General features: G+C 39.4%; 1 protein-coding gene across 1 annotated transcript in view; it reads right to left on the bottom strand.

Moving 5' to 3' along the window:
• Window positions 1–18,223: 18,223 nt before the first annotated feature.
• Window positions 18,224–18,795, bottom strand: part of LOC133623341 (DNA repair protein XRCC4-like) — an 89,965-nt gene continuing 89,393 nt past the window's right edge. The window contains exon 8 of the mRNA XM_061986555.1: window positions 18,224–18,372. The gene's annotated coding sequence lies outside the window, so the exon portion shown is untranslated. The remainder of the gene's footprint in view (window positions 18,373–18,795) is intronic.

Here is an 18,795-nt window from a genome sequence, read left to right as displayed (position 1 = left end):
CTTGGGCACTAATACACCCCCATACCATCACAGATGCTGGCTTTTCAACTTTGCGCCTATAACAATCCGGATGGTTCTTTTTCTCTTTGGTCCGGAGGACACGACGTCCACAGTTTCCAAAAACAATTTGAAATGTGGACTCGTCAGACCACAGAACACTTTTCCACTTTGTATCAGTCCATCTTAGATGAGCTCAGGCCCAGCGAAGCCGACAGCGTTTCTGGGTGTTGTTGATAAACGGTTTTCGCCTTGTATAGGAGAGTTTTAACTTGCACTTACAGATGTAGCGACCAACTGTAGTTACTGACAGTGGGTTTCTGAAGTGTTCCTGAGCCCATGTGGTTATATCCTTTACACACTGATGTCGCTTGTTGATGCAGTACAGCCTGAGGGATCGAAGGTCATGGGCTTAGCTGCTTACGTGCAGTGATTTCTCCAGATTCTCTGAACCCTTTGATGATATTACGGACCGTAGATGGTGAAATCCCTAAATTCCTTGCAATAGCTGGTTGAGAAAGGTTTTTCTTAAACTGTTCAACAATTTGCTCACGCATTTGTTGACAAAGTGGTGACCCTCGACCTTTCGATTCAATTTGGTTTGTATGTCCTCTATATCCAACATTATGTATTATTCTAACTGATATTTTTTGTGACATGGTTAATGAATGAAAGGTACTTTTGTAATTGTTGTTTCCCCATATTTCTACACAATAACTCAGATATGGTAACACTAGTGAGCAGTAAAGAATATGAAGTAATTTTTGGTCTAGAACATGTTTTGCTTTATTTACTATTGACGTGTTTCTTGCCACTTTGTATATTTTTTATATGATATTTCCAGTTCATTTTATCATCATTTATTAAACCTAGAAATGTGGTTTCATTTACTCTTTCAATTTCTATTCCGTCTATTTGTATTTGTGTTCTACTTTCCCTTCTACTGTTAACGAATAGCATTATTTTAAAATTTACTGAGGTTTAAGGATAGTTTATTTTTGTCAAACCATAATGTAACACTTAATACTTAAAGGATGGTGTATAAAAACAACATATATAAGGTAAAAAAAAAAAAAAAACTTCAACTAGTACTTATTGTGCATGTATGAAATGATACTGTATTGAAACGTATGTGGCTGATGCTAATATCAAACTAAGAATTAAGATATGTACTTTATTTTTTGCAAAAATGACTACAATACCTGCATTACTAGTACATGCAGATTAAAAATATTCTTATTTCAGAGGAGGCCTCTGAGAACAAACTTGAATAATTGGCTGTCTGTAGCATTTGTCAGTTATTGGGCAGGTGGTCTCAGTCCAAGGAGTGGCACAGGGATTTATTTTATTCCAACAGTGCTTCCAGCAAGAGCGTGGATGTTTCATTGAGCCTATCTTTACAGTTGCTCATAAAGTCAACTTGTTTCTTTGACAGGCTATAAATAAAAGGGATTTCAGCTCGCAGGCAGATATGTCTTCAAGAGTCGACAATGTCAATCCAACATCTGCTGTAAAGCAGGGGTCAACAATGACATGTCATGTTTCAAATATAACTCAGTTCACTTCATCACCATGACGCTGAGTGTCTGTCTAGTCCAGTTCTTCTCAAATAGTGGGGCGGGTCCCCCTGGGGGTGCGATGCCAGGGGGCACACATGTGACACTTAATCAGTATCAAAAAGCGGTGCGCTACAAAACGTACTCATTGTGGCCATGAATCATTACTTCCTCATTTTAACAATAAAAAAAAATCATCACAAATACAAAACCCAAAACCAGTAAAGTTGGCACGTTGTGTAAATCGTAAATAAAAACAGAATACAATGATTTGCAAATAATGTTCAATTTATTTTCAATTGAATGGACTGCAAAGACAAGATATTTAATGTTCAAAAAGACAAACAATTTTTTTTTTTTGCAAATCATTAACTTAGAATTTAATGGCAGCAACACATTGCAAAAAAGTTGGCACAGGGGCATTTTTACCACTGTGTTACATGACCTTTCCTTTTAACAACACTCAGTAAATGTTTGGGAACTGAGGAGACCAATTTTTGAAGCTTTTCAGGTGGAATTCTTTCCCATTCTTGCTTGATGTACAGCTTAAGTTGTTCAACAATCCGGAGTCTCCATTGTCGTAATTTAGGCTTCATAATGCGCCTCATATTTTCAATGGGAGACAGGTCTGGACTACAGGCAGGCCGGTCTAGTACCCGCACTCTTTTACTACAAAGCCACGCTGTTGTAACACGTGGTTTGGCATTGTCTTGCTGAAATAAGCAGGGGCGTCCATGATAACGTTGCTTGGATGGCAACATATGTTGCTCCAAAACCTCTATGTACTTTTCAGCATTAATGGTGCCTTCACAGATGTATAAGTTAGTGCTTTGGGCACTAATACACCCCATACCATCACATATGCTGGCTTTTGAACCTTGCGCCTAGAAAAATCCGGATGGTTCTTTTCCTCTTTGTTCAGGAGGACACAACGTCCACAGTTTCCAAAAACAATTTGAAATGTGGACTCGTCAGACCGAACTGTAGTTACTGACAGTGGTTTTCTGAAGTGTTCCTGGACCCATGTGGTGATATCATTTACACACTGATGTCGATTTTTTGATGCAGTATCGCCTGAGGGATCCCAGGTCCGTAATATCATCGCTTACGTGCAATGATTTCTCCAGATTCTCTGAACCTTTTGATGATATTACGGACCGTAGATGGTGAAATCCCTAAATTCCTTAAAATAGCTTGTTGAGAAATGTTGTTCTTAAACTGTTGGACAATTTTCTCACGCATTTGTTGACAAAGTGGTGACCCTCGCCCCATCCTTGTTTCTGAATGATTGAGCATTTCATGGAAACCACTTTTATACCCAATCATGGCACCCACCTGTTCCCAATTAGCCTGTTCACTTGTGGGATGTTCCAAATAAGTGTTTGATGAGCATTCCTCAACTTTCTCAGTCTTTTTTGCCACTTGTGCCAGCTTTTTTGAAACATGTTGCAGGCATCAAATTCCAAATGAGCTAATATTTGCAAAAAATAACAAAGTTTTCCAGTTCGAACGCTAAGTATCTTGTCTTTGCAGTCTATTCAATTGAATATAAGTTGAAAAGGATTTGCAAATCATTGTATTCTGTTTTTATTTACCATTTACACAACGTGCCAACTTCACTGGTTTTGGGTTTTGTATTTTTATATTTTTTGTATTTTTATTTATTTTTTAGATATATATAAATAAATGATAAATGGGTTGTACTTGTATAGCGCTTTTCTACCTTCAAGGTACTCAAAGCGCTTTGACACTACTTCCACATTTACCCATTCACCCACATATTCACACACTGATCAGGAGCAAGGGTGAAGTGTCTTGCTCAGGACACAACAGACATAACGAGATTGGTACTAGGTGGGGATTGAACCAGGGACCCTCGGGTCGCGCACGGCCATTCTTCCACTGCGCCACGCTGTATATATATATATATATATATATATATATATATATATATATATATATATATATATATATATATATATATATATATATATATATATATATATATATATATATATATATATATATATATATATATACAGGTTAAAGTGTTTTATATATTGTGTTCATGAGTTTATGTTGTGATCAATTTGAATGTATCATCATTTATTGAGTTGTCGTTTTTTTCAGTACCAAACAGTTTATGTCATTTTATGTATTTAAATGTATACATATATATATATATATATATATATATATATATATATATATATATATATATATATATATATATATATATATATATATATATATATATATATATATATATATATATATATATATATATATATATATATATATATATATATATATATATATATTTATATATATATATATATATATATATATATATATATATATATATATATATATATATATATATATATATATATATATATATATATATATATATATATATATATATATATATATAAATTGACGCACTTTAAATTGTTGCCATTACAAATTAAAAAAACAATATCAATTGTTATTAACTTGATCTATATTTATTTGTGTTTTTCTTTAATGGTAATAATGATTCAATGCTATGCAGAAGTGTACTTACAACAATTTTACAAACAAAGTACACTATTTATAGTCGCAACTGAGAGGTAACTTGGCAATCTAGGGGAAACTCTGGGAACCTTTAGTTCCAGGAACCTTGGGTGCAGGAACTTGAACTTTCGGTGGAAAAAGGCCTTATGTTGTTGATGGAAGTAGTGTTCCAAGGAATCAATGCGCCCAGGAAAGAGTTTCCAGTAATGCTTAAAATGACCAAAATACTGTAAATATTACATGTTTTCATGAATATGCCTGTTATTACATGGTTACAGCATGTATACGAAACGTAGCTGGAGTTTTATAGGTGGAATAGATAAATCCTTGATACCTTCATTGTTAGTGGAAAAACTTGGAGGACGAGGTGGCTATCAAGAACGCGCAAAAAAGGTAAAGACGTGTTCTTGTGTCACGTAAGGATTGTGGACGTCGGGCAACATTTCAGAAACAAGTGCAGTTTTCCCATACTTGCACTTGGTTGAACGAGACAAGATACTGTGGTACGGTCAGTCATTTGAGTAGGTTTGTCAAGGGATACAAACCGTCCCACCAAACTTTACATGGTGGAAACCATTTTAGATCTTTGTAAAGTAACTAGACTTGAAGTGCTGTAGGTGCACAAAGAACACACACTAAAAAATGTTGGGTTAAAAAATAATCAAATTTTAACCCAACTGCTGGTTCAGAAAAGAACGAAACCCTTATTTGACGTATTTTAACTTAACATTTTTGGTAAATTTTTTCAACCCAACTTTTGCACCGAATTATTTAACCAAAAAGTTGAGTTATGATAACTTAATGTTGGGTTATTCCCAACCAAACTATTGGGTTAAATTATTTAACCCAAAAGTTGAGTTATGCTAACTCAATGTTGTTTGATTCATAACCCAACTATTGGGTTGAATTTATTTAACACAAAAAGCTAAGTTATGCTCACTCCAATGTTGGGTTATTCCAAACCCAACTGTTGGGTTGCGCAATTAAGCGCTCCTTGACAAAAATAGTTGGTTAGAAATAATACATTTTACTGCTGGTTTGTCCTACTCCTTCCTAACTACTGACCAAAATTATTATTTATTGTCCATTAATCATGCGGGATACAAACAAAAGAGCACCAGCGTGCCGATAGCACGGGAAGCTAATTGAATAGCGAACAAGAAAAGCTTAGCATGTAAACATCCATCCATCCATCCATCTTCTTCCTGGTCGCGGAGGCAGCAGCCTAAGCAGGGAAGCCCAGACTTTCCTCTCCCCAGCCACTTCGTCCAGCTCTTCCCTCGGGATCCCGAGGCGTTCCCAGGCCAGCCAGGAGACATAGTCTTCCCAACGTGTCCTGGGTATTCCCCGTGGCCTACTACCGGTTGGACGTGCCCTAAATACCTCCCTAGGGAGGCGTATGGGTGGCATCCTGACCAGATGCCCGAACCACCTCATCTGGCTCCTCTCGATGTGGAGGAGCAGCGGCTTTACTTTGAGCTCCCCCCGGATGGCAGAGCTTCTCACCCTATCTCTAAGGGAGAGCCCCGCCACCTGGCGGAGGAAACTAATTTCGTCCGCTTGTACCCGTGATCTTGTCCTTTCGGTCATAACCCAAAGCTCATGACCATAGGTGAGGATGGGAACGTAGATCGACCGGTAAATTGAGAGCTTTGCCTTCCGGCTCAGCTCCTTCTTCACCACAACGGATCGATACAGCGTCCGCATTACTGAAGACGCCGCACCAATCCGCCTGTCGATCTCACGATCCACTCTTCCCCCACTCGTGAACAAGACTCCGAGGTACTTGAACTCCTCCACTTGGGGCAGGGTCTCCTCCCCAACTCGGAGATGGCATTCCACCCTTTTCCGGGTGAGAACCATGGACTCGGACTTGGAGGTGCTGAGTCTCATCCCAGTCGCTTCACACTCGGCTGCGAACCGATCCAGTGAGAGCTGAAGATCCTGGCCAGATGAAGCCATCAGGACCACATCATCTGCAAAAAGCAGAGACCTAATCCTGCAGCCACCAAACCGGATCCCCTCAACGCCTTGACTGCGCCTAGAAATTCTGTCCATAAAAGTTATGAACAGAATTGGTGACAAAGGGCAGCCTTGGCGGAGTCCAACCCTCACTGGAAACGTATCCGACTTACTGCCGGCAATGCAAACCAAGCTCTGACACTGATCGTACAGGGAGCGGACCGCCACAATCAGACAGTCCGATACCCCATACTCTCTGAGCACTCTCCACAGGACTTCCCGAGGGACACGGTCAAATGCCTTCTCCAAGTCCACAAACCACATGTAGACTGGTTGGGCAAACTCCCATGCACCCTCAAGGACCCTGCCGAGAGTATAGAGCTGGTCCACAGTTCCACGACCAGGACGAAAACCACACTGTTCCTCCTGAATCCGAGGTTCGACTATCCGGCGTAGCCTCCTCTCCAGTACACCTGAATATACCTTTCCGGGAAGGCTGAGGAGTGTGATCCCACAATAGTTGGAACACACCCTCCGGTTCCCCTTCTTAAAGAGAGAAACCACCACCCCGGTCTGCCAATCCACAGGTACCTCCCCTGATGTCCACGCGATGCTGCAGAGTTTTGTCAACCAAGACAGCCCCACAGCATCCAGAGCCTTAAGGAACTCCGGGCGGGTCTCATCCAACCCCGGGGCCTTGCCACCGAGGAGCTTTTTACTACCTCAGCAACCTCAGCCCCAGAAATGGAAGAGCCCACCACAGATTCCCCAGGCACTGCTTCCTCATAGGAAGACGTGTTGGTGGGATTGAGGAGGTCTTCGAAGTATTCCCTCCACCGATCCACAACATCCGCAGTTGAGGTCAGCAAAACACCATCCGCACCATACACGGTGTTGACAGTGCACCGCTTCACCCCCAAGGCGGCGGATGGTGGTCCAGAATCGCTTCGAAACCATCCGGAAGTCGTTTTCCATGGCTTCCCTGAACTCCTCCCATGTCCGAGTTTTTGCCTCTGCGACCGCTGAAGCCGCACACCGCTTGGCCTGTCGGTACCTGTCCGCTGCCTCTGGAGTCCTATGAGCCAAAAGAACCCGATAGGACTCCTTCTTCAGCTTGACGGCATCCCTCACCACCGGTGTCCACCAACGGGTTCTAGGATTACCGCCACAACAGGCACCAACTACCTTGCGGCCACAGCTCCAATCAGCCGCCTCGACAATAGAGGTGCGGAACATGGTCCACTCCGACTCAATGTCCAGCACCTCCCTCTTGACATGTTCAAAGTTCTTTCGGAGGTGGGAATAGAAACTCTCTCTGACAGGAGACACTGCCAGACGTTCCCAGCAGACCCTCACAATGTGTTTGGGCCTGCCAGGTCTGTCCGGCATCCTCCCCCACCATCGCAGCGAACTCACCACCAGGTGGTGATCAGTAGAAAGCTCCGCCCCTCTTTTCAGCCGAGTGTCCAAAACATGAGGCCGCAAATCCGATGAAACAACTACAAAGTCGATCATGGAACTGCGGCCTAGGGTGTCCTGGTGCCAAGTGCACATATGGACACCCTTATGCTTGAACATGGTTTTTGTTATGGACAATCTGTGATGAGCACAAAAGTCCAATAACAAAACACCACTCGGGTTCAGATCCGGGCGGCCATTCTTCCCAATCACGCTTCTCCAGGTTTCACTGTCGTTGCCAACATGAGCGTTGATGTCCCCCAGTAGGACAAGGGAATCACCCGGGGTAGCTTCCAGTACTCCCTCGAGTGTATCCAAAAAGGGTGGGTACTCTGAACTGCTGCTTGGTGCGTAAGCACAAACAACAGTCAGGACCCGTCCCCCCACCCGAAGGTGGAGAGAGTCTACCCTTTCGTCCACTGGGTTGAACTCCAACGTGCAGGCTTTGAGCCGGGGGGGCAAGAAGAATTGCTACCCCAGCTCGTCGCCTCTCATTGCGTGCAACGCCAGTGTGGAAGAGAGTCCAGTCCCTCTCGAGAGAACTGGTTCCAGAGCCCTTGCTGTGCGTCGAGGTGAGTCCGACTATATCTAGCCGGAACTTCTCTACCTCGTGCACTAGCTCAGGCTCCTTCCCCCCCAGCGAGGTGACGTTCCACGTCCCAAGAGCTAGCTTATGTAGCCGAGGATCAGACCGCCAAGTGCCCTGCCTTCGGCTGCCGCCCAGCTCACAATGCACCCGACCTCTATGGCCCCTCCCATGAGTGGTGGGCCCATTGGAGGGGGGACCCACGTTGCCTCTTCAGGCTGTGCCCGGCCGGGCCCCATGGGGACAGGCCCGGCCACCAGGCGCTCGCCATCGTGCCCCAACTAATGTAAACAGGTAAACAAAAAGGCGAAGCTTAGCTCAGGAATCAAATTAGTAGCCGTCGTAACTGTTGCATGGAAGCAAATAAAAAAGCCAGACTGAGTGTGGCGAAAAGCAGAGAAAAAGTAGCTCTCTGATTAGTGCCCAGGAGCAGGTGAGCGTCCCGAACACTATTCAGAGGCAAGTGAAAAAAATCTGCAGTCATGGCAACTAAAACACAAACCCAGGGGTGCTCCAAACAGGAACTGAGGGAGTCAAAAACTAAACAAACATTATCCGGGCAGCGGATCATGTTTGCATGTTCAAATATTTTCATGTACATAAGATGTGTGATTGTAAATAATGTTAATGAGATTAATCCTTAATAAAATTCCCTTCAATCAAAAAAGCCTGTTACCCAAAAATGTGTTACTCTTTGAAAAACTACCCAAAAATGGTTCATAGTTTTGAAAATGTCACAGTCCCTGCAGTGTCTTGTGTGTCTGTCTTGTCTGTATGGGTGTGGTCATGTGTGGGCGGAGTTTGGGTTGCTGGCTTCCCAGTCTGGCACACCTGGCGCTGATCAGCTCACTCACCTGCCTGCCATCAGCTAATCACCTCCACTCCACAAAAGCCCTGGTCTCCTCACACGACGCTGCCAGAACGTTTCACAGCTCTCCAAGTGTGCCTACCTCCTCTAAGCCTGCCTGCCTGCCAGACACCTCCACTCCAGCTGACGACGCCTTTCCCTCATCCCTCATTTGCCTAAATTAAACCCTTTGGACTTTGAATCTGCCTGTCTGGTCTATTTTGGGTCCGCCAGCTTGTTAAATCGTGACAGAAAACCCAGAAGTTGAGTTAAAATAATACCCTTATGACCCAAAAAATTGATTGCTCTTCATTAAAATAACTCAAAAAATTTAACCCAACACTCACAACTCGTAAATTGGGTTATCAAAATAATCCAGCATTTTTTTAGTGTGAATGGTAGCAGACTGAGCCCAGTGACTCAACTAACTACTCCCGAAACGACCCAACCTCCTCTAAAGTTCTGATGGTGATTATTTGTCAAGGCCGGCACGCTGAATCATTGCGACCACCACCTTCTTGCAAACCGCTTCATGTGAGAGAATTGCATCAGATCAAACCCAGAGGAAGTGTGTGAGGAGCACAGGAGAAAATGGGTCGATAACGAGAAACAGAACACGTCCACGTCATAGAGCTTTCCACATATGTATGTTTTAGCATAGTGCAGTATTGTGTAAAACTGATTGAACCGCAACCCATTTCCAAATCTTCAAGTTGCACTGGGTAATTACTTCATCGTATTTCGGACTAAAACATTTTTCAAACGTTAAATCTGTGACATTTCTAAGGTCAAATTCTCTTGAATCCTTTAATCGTTAATGGTTGATTAGAAAGTAATTGTCTTTAAGCAATTACAAATCTTAGTTTGTGAAAATCCACTCTGACTGCTGGGAGCATCTAATTGATGGCCAGATGTCGGGCGTCGTCTTTGTCTCCAAGATATTGAAATATGTGCACCACGATGAGAAGTACTGTGAACTATCAGATTTATCGGCCTGGTCATGATCACACACCCTTGTGAGTTTTGGCGTTTGGCTATTGGTGGTTGGATGTGTGCATCTTGGGGTTTCGTCCAAAGGTCTGACGTCCCTACCTCATATCAGTTGTCTACATAGTTGTGTACGTAGACCACAGGAAGTGAAACGATTAAATCTGTTCTTCCTACTCTTTTTCAGACATGTTGAATTGTGTTACTCTGATACGGAGTCGTCCTTAGCTAACCCAGCAGGCTCAAGACACTAAAACAACGTTGAGAACTTGTTGAATCAGGTCCAGACATTGAGCAACTCAAACATAACGTTGAAACAACATTAATTTTGACGATGTTTAATCAATGTCGGGTTCTGACGTTGATTTGACTATTGAAATTTGGTCATTTCCCAACCAACAACGTGGATCCAACGTTGGACATCAGTACAAATACAACTATTTTGCAACACAGTTTTAAAGGACATGTTTGTATAATCAACATTGTATCAATGTCTAGTGCCTGCTGGGAAATCGCGGTCGTGAGTAGTGTTAGAAATGACTACAAAAACGGCAAAAGGGTATAAATAAATAAACTGTACTTCTTCTTACTCATTTTCGGACGTGCTGTAAGGATAAACTGGAGACATGTGGAGTATCATATTGTAACTGTGTGCATGTTCGAAATAGTTTTATACCGAAACTATATGCATGTTTGAAATAAATTAGTAAGACTACAGATGGAAATTTGCTATTAGCTAAATCTGGTGCACTGATCGATTTCTTGTGAATAATGTATTGTGCACACTGTCCTTAAACTAAATTAAAAAATTAAACATAAAAAAACATAACCAAGAAGAATTGTATTTTTGTATTAAAAATAGTTTTCAAATGTTTTGTATTAACGTGAAACAAATGTTATACTTTTTTTTTTACCAAACTTGAATTCAATTTAATGCATATAATGTACTAAAATTATTTCATGGTAAAATAATTGCTTAATAATGTATTTTTTGTGCAAAATAACAAATTCAATATACCTAAAACAGACGCTGCATACCAGGGGGATACAATGAGAATGAAGGGTTATTTGCCATTATATCTTTATCCGTGACTGAGCAGGAAAGGGCCAGTAATACGTTGGCGATAAAGTTTTATATAAAACACCCTGTAATTCATTAATTGACATTTTACATGTTACATGTTTATTTAGGTAAAACGGGGTCCCCACGGATCGCGGGGGCTTACGCACAGAGCGTGATCGGTGTATAGAGAGAGGTGACCTTGCTGAGAACGTGAGATTTGATTCAGTGAAGCCTTTTATGAATGTTCAAAATAAAATCGAACAAACTATTTTAATATACATATATATATATATACATATATATATATATATATATATATATATATATATAAAATATATATATACACAAATATATATTTATATGTATATATATATAATATGTGTGTATGTATATATATACACTGTATGCATAGATATGTATAAATATAAAATATATGTATGTATATATATATATATATATATATATATATATATATATATATATATATATATATATATATATATATATATATATATATGCATACACATATACAAATATATATACATACAGTATATATATACATACATACATATATATGCATATATATATATATACTGTATATATAAATACATCCATATATATCCATACATATATACATGTATATATGTATATTTATACATATATATATACATATATACATATATATATATACATATATACATACATATATATATATATATATATATATATATATATATATATATATATATATATATATATATATATATATATATATATATATACAGTGTGTTTCAGTAAAGTTCCTGTTAAAAGAAAAGTAACTTTGTTTTACAGAAAGAGAAAACAGGTAAAAACATCCCATCATCAGCAGAAGGTAGTCATTATCACACTTACTGTAGTCACTTACTATGGCATCCTCTTAAAACCTGCAGAACATTTGGTATAATTTAAATAATGAGGCAAATCCGTTGACAGCAGCGTCTCAAAGAGAAACCACTTGTTGATTGTAGTGATCCAGCTTACGGGCTGGAAACAGCTAATGGTTTTACACGGTGATGCCATCATAAAACAAGCCAAACGTAGATATAAAATTGAGGCATTCATTCTGGAAGAGCGTTTTATCAGTCAAATACACAGATGGTCTCTGTAAATAAATGTCTTATCAACATCTGTAAACTGTTGTCATTAATCATCACAAACGTAACCATCTTACGACTACTTTACGGGAAGAAAAAGGAATCCAAGTGAGTCAATGAGTAGGGGTGGGAATTGCAGAGTAACTTGAAATATTTTGTCCACAATGATGACACTGTAACGGCACAGTAATTATTACCATCATTCATATAATGAAATACAATCAGCAACATAGGAAAAACATACAGGAAAACGTTATTCAATATAACATGTATCTCGTGTTTTAGTCCTCCTTTTATTTATTATTGGATTGGTATCTATGAAAATATGGAAAAGCTGCTGATTGTGTGTTTGAAGATAAAGTAGCTCGAAGGAGAAACCTGTTCTCCAAGGAAAACAACTTTCATTGTTACATAATTTGTATTGGGTTTTTTTTATACAATATTCTTGATCTCGACGTTTGTTTTTCTAATTTAAAAGTATCTGACATGTTCAAACTGTGGTGTATTTTGGAGGCCCAAATTGATTTTAATTCATTAAAATGGGTAAAGTATATTGAGTAAATAGGTCACTTAAAGGGGAACTGCACTTTTTTTTTTAAAATTTTGACAATTGTTCACAATCCTTATGAAAGACAAGAAGACAAAATGTTTTTGTTTTGTTTTTTTTGCATTCTAATTTGTAATAATCGGCTAATTCTAGTTGGCTACCAATGCAGCTAATGGGAGCAATCCCTTCTACCTCTAAATCACTTTAAAAATACATTCTAAAACCACCAACAATACATCAGTTCCATAACCTGTATAATAACCAAGCTGTAGCGACATTGTTGTTGTAAGAGCGAACGCTGAGGAATTATTTTTCTAGCATAGTAGCAACGGCAAGCTACGGCATTAGCGTAAGCTAGCTTCTTGAGTCAACAACTGAATGGCTTTTGAGTTTGTAATGCACAACATAATAAATGATAAATGATAAATGGGTTGTACTTGTATAGCGCTTTTCTACCTTCAAGGTACTCAAAGCGCTTTGACACTACTTCCACATTTACCCATTCACACACACATTCGCACACTGATGGAGGGAGCTGCCATGCAAGGCGCTAACCAGCACCCATCAGGAGCAAGGGTGAAGTGTCTTGCTCAGGACACAACGGACATGACGAGGTTGGTACTAGGTGGGGATTGAACCAAGGACCCACGGGTCGCGCACGGCCACTCTACCACTGCGCCACGCCGCAATAAGCCGCAATAATGCAATAATGCAATAAGACACCAATCTGTACTGACTGAAAAACATGAACAATCATTTTTCAGTATCTGTAAAGTATTAGCACACAATTCATGTTTTGTTTATACAAAGCTAGCTCGTAAGCGTATGGTCTGTAGTCATACGATGATCTGCTGCCTTCATCATAATCAATATTAAAGTGACTCACTCAATGGACAGCTGTCTGTTTGGTCAAGCTGGCCGGGGACATTTTCCACTTGATTTTGGGTAACCACGCCATTTTTGTCGGCATAGCTTGGCACATCTGCAGCTCACTCTCTCGGCCTCTGTCTGCTCAAACTTTTTACCCTCTCTTCCAGCTCGTTCCAAAAAGCAGCAGTTCATCCTCTGTGTATCCAGGTTCAAAAACATAAGGTTGTGAATCCTCATTTGTCCAAAAATAGTTGTCTCTGTTGTTTGTTACCATGTCTATCATGATTACAACATACTCGCGTTCGTTTCTGGAAGTAGTAACACACATTTGTTGCCGGAAACGGAAATACATTTTTGTCGTATTGCTTAAAATGACGAAAAATATGGTAAATATTGTACATATTGCAGAAGGTGTCTGTTACTACATTATATATATACTTGCAGTGTGTATATAAATTGTTGCCGGAGGGTTTTGAAGTCGTCTTCGAGGGCTTAAAGGCTATGACTCCTATTAGCCACATCTTGTTTTCATCATCTTTAAAATCCTAAAAATAAAAAAAGACATTTGCATTCTTGTCTCTCATGATTGTGAACGATAGGCAAAATTCCCCAAAAAAGTGAAGTTCCCCTTTAACAAATATAACTTGTTCGCCAAAGTACAGTACTGTATTCTTTAAAATAATCTGATAACATAAATAACTGTCAACAAAATACATTTTATGCACAACACGACCGCACTGATGTTTATGCTTAACAAAAAATCCCAACGGTAACAAAACTGAGCTTTTGGTTCTTCGGTTCATGATTCTGTGTTCACTATTTAGTCGTCCTGCTAGCTTTGTAAAAGTTGTTTGGGTAAGGCTAAAGTGTTTCAGACATTACAGTGAAAGCAGATCGGAGCCAGAAACAGACAAAGCTCACTCTGTTTCTGCACCTCAGTGGCTGGAAAGCAGGAAGACGGCTGTCATATCCTGCAAAGATGGGAATCCGACAGGTGCACGTCATTCGTAAATGATGATGATATGCAGAATTGAAAAACATTAGCATGGTCAACTGCGTACTAACAGAGGGGCGATGTGAAAAATCTAATAAAAAATAATATAATCCACTGTAATATGTATTTTTTATATGCAGGTGAAACTCAAAAAATTGGAATATTGTGCAAAGGTTTGTTTATTCCAGCAATTCGATTAGGCTCACATAGCCTCATAACATGCATCTCAAGATATTTCAAGGCTTCTTTTGATCTAATTGTGAGGATTATTGCTTAACCTCAAATTAAAAATCTCACTAAATTTGGGGTTTTCAAAAACTGCAAGACATGACCATCAACAATATAACAAATAAAGGCTTGACAGATCTCACGTTGCATGTGATGACTTAATATCACATTTAAATTTCACATATAAATTTGAATTGCTGACATGTATGGACGTCTGCACGTGCCCATTACGTCAATCGTGAGCTACCGGTCGATCGCGGAGGGTGTGTCAGTCGATCGCCAGCCAAGCATAAAAAAAATAGAAACAATAAAAATGAGCGATCATCAATCTTCACTAAGACGTCACTTTCGTCACTTGATTGACATTCACGGCACCCGAGGGTCTTGTGAGATCTGCGAGCTCATTATTAATAAAAAATCTGAATCAGAATCAGAAGTACTTTATCAATCCCCAAGGGGAAATTGAGATGTTCAGCACAATCCCATTAGAGATCAGACAAACATTACAGGGAGACAGAAAAAGGATCGCTGAGGGGTCTGCCAACTTCCGGCGCCCCTTACAAAAAAAAAGAGGTGAGAAACAGGTAAACGTTGGGGAGAGGGGGGCAGAGTAAAACAATATTCAGTCAAAGGCTGGACTCTAGGGAGGGAGTCTAGACTGAGGCCAAGTAAAAAAAAAAAAACATAGCCATAGCACACATAAACAAGTTACATAGAATCAACAAAATTTGCAACAGAGGGGAGGGAGTGGCCGATGACTGACAGGAAGGCGAGAAACACTTTTTATTTCAACAGACTTGTGTGCTGTACCTGCCGTCAAAACCCCTAAAGACCGACTGCACAGTCCCTATCTTCACAATTAAAGCGCTGATTCATCCTGCCTGCGCTAACACAATAAGAGCCTCAGAAAGCGGGCGCGCACAAGCTAGCAAGCTACGGAGTTTGCCGCCAATGTATTTCTTGTAAAGTGTATAAAAAGGAGTATGGAAGCTGGACAAATAAGATCCCAAATAGCAACCACTTTCATGTGGTATTGGATAGAAAGGAGAACTTTTTTTTCTCCTCCATTTAGAAATGTGGACGTTATCATCACTACTGTCTGATTCCAAACAATGCAAGTCATCAGAATCAGGTAATACACCAACTTATATTCTTGTCTTCATGAAAGAAAGGAACACCTTTAACTTGTTAACAAAAATGTCTCTTTCATAAATAAATAAATATAAATTATATATATGAATGAGGTAAATCCCCTCGACTTGGTCAATTGACAAGTAGCTGGCCTGCAGAAAAAGTGTGCGCACCCCTGCTCTAATGTTTTGAGTTTCACTTGTACGATAGATGTATGCATAAATGCAACACCTGTAAACACTATTCTATCAGTTTTATGTGTTTGTAAATTGAACCTGAAATAAACGAAGGAGTGAAGTATTTATTAGGGTATTAGTGTCATCTCAGGATGCAGAGAAATACTCGCTAGGGATGGATTGGTTTATTAAAAAATGTCAAACCAAACTGTTACGGTGTAAAGCCCCATTATTTCAGCGTTAACGGAATGGCGGACAGACTCAAAAAATGGGGATCTACTGTCGTAATTGACTTAATGTTGTTAGCGGTTAGCTTCTTGTGTTGTCCTGCTTGGTGTGTGTTGTGTAGCATGCTTAGACATTCCTTTTCCTCTAGTCCACTGGTGTTACTTGGGGTCCATCTAGGGCAGACCTGGGCAAATTAAGGCTAGGGGGCCGCATGCGGCCAGTTAAGCTTTTCAATCTGGCCCGCCGCACATTCCCAAAGTTTTTTTTAGATCTTTAAAAGATGGAAACTGTAGTTGCCATTATGATGTGCGGTGATGTTTTCAAATGACCGTAAGTCTTGAACTATACAAAGTATTTCAATGGTTGGAATCTGCACTTTTGCATGATATACTAGTTACTATGATCATCTAATTAGTTACTATGGTAATCTACGTCACAGCAGCTCAGACGAGGCACCAAGCAGTGTGGGTGTGGAGCGTTTCTACAGAGTGTTTCCAGAGCGGCCAGCCTGAAATGCGGGTGTCAGGGACAGATGCGGAAGGAGATTTTTACAACAAAGTTCTAAAGCTTAGTGATGTATCAGATTGAAGGTGTTTTTTTGTTGTTTTACCCTTCACATTCATATTTCGCTGTGTTAGATGCATTTTTGTTGCGTTTCGCTTGATTGTAAAATATGTCGATGGAGAGGGGGTGTGACGTTCATATGTTGTCAATATTCAGTGTTTTATCGTTCATAGTTAATATTGTAAACCCCACATTCTTTATTTTCAAGTACATGCTGGGTGTCTCATTCAGTAAAAAAAAATTAAATTCCATTCCATTTTTTAAGGCGGTCTGTCATAACGTTTTTAGCATTCAATCAGACATTATTGTGAGGTTTTGTATTAGTGTTCCTAAAAATAGGACCCAAGCACAAATATGTATGTATGTTTATACAGCGAAAAAAAAATATATATATATATGTATATATATATATATATATATATATATATATATATATATATATATATATATATATATATATATGTATATATATATATACACACACATACATATATATATATATATATATATATATATATACATATATATATATATATATATATATATATATATATATATATATATATATATATATATATATATATATATATATATATATACAGGTAAAAGCCAGTAAATTAGAATATTTTGAAAAACTTGATTTATTTCAGTAATTGCATTCAAAAGGTGTAACTTGTACATTATATTTATTCATTGCACACAGACTGATGCATTCAAATATTTATTTCATTTAATTTTGATGATTTGAAGTGGCAACAAATGAAAATCCAAAATTCCGTGTGTCACAAAATTAGAATATTACTTAAGGCTAATACAAAAAAGGGATTTTTAGAAATGTTGGCCAACTGAAAAGTATGAAAATGAAAAATATGAGCATGTACAATACTCAATACTTGGTTGGAGCTCCTTTTGCCTCAATTACTGCGTTAATGCGGCGTGGCATGGAGTCGATGAGTTTCTGGCACTGCTCAGGTGTTATGAGAGCCCAGGTTGCTCTGATAGTGGCCTTCAACTCTTCTGCGTTTTTGGGTCTGGCATTCTGCATCTTCCTTTTCACAATACCCCACAGATTTTCTATGGGGCTAAGGTCAGGGGAGTTGGCGGGCCAATTTAGAACAGAAATACCATGGTCCGTAAACCAGGCACGGGTAGATTTTGCGCTGTGTGCAGGCGCCAAGTCCTGTTGGAACTTGAAATCTCCATCTCCATAGAGCAGGTCAGCAGCAGGAAGCATGAAGTGCTCTAAAACTTGCTGGTAGACGGCTGCGTTGACCCTGGATCTCAGGAAACAGAGTGGACCGACACCAGCAGATGACATGGCACCCCAAACCATCACTGATGGTTTGGGTTGGTTTGGTTTGCATTTCCTTTGGAAATCGAGGTCCCAGAGTCTGGAGGAAGACAGGAGAGGCACAGGATCCACGTTGCCTGAAGTCTAGTGTAAAGTTTCCACCATCAGTGATGGTTTGGGGTGCCATTAGTGTTCCTAAAAATAGGACCCAAGCACAATATGTATGTATGTTTATACAGCGAAAAAAAAAAAAATATATATATGTATATATATATATATATATATATATATATATATACACACACATACATATATATATATATATATATATATATATATATATATATATATATATATATATATATATATATATATATATATATATTAGAGATGCGCGGATAGGCAATTATTTCATCCGCAACCGCATCAGAAAGTCGTCAACCCTCCGCAATCCACCCGATCTAACATTTGATCAGAACCGCATCCGCCCGCCATCCGCCCGCACCCGCCCGTTGTTATATATCTAATATAGACGATGCAAGGCATTAGTGAGGTTATAAAGCTTTTGCCTGTTAAAGAAAGGAGACTGATCCAATGCATCACAGACATTCGCGTGCC

This window comes from Nerophis lumbriciformis, linkage group LG12 (genome assembly GCF_033978685.3).
Source record: "Nerophis lumbriciformis linkage group LG12, RoL_Nlum_v2.1, whole genome shotgun sequence".
NCBI classification, from domain to species: Eukaryota; Metazoa; Chordata; class Actinopteri; order Syngnathiformes; family Syngnathidae; genus Nerophis; species Nerophis lumbriciformis.
The sequence above is the reverse complement of the archived record's forward strand: the minus strand, read 5'-3'. Positions and strand labels throughout refer to the sequence as shown.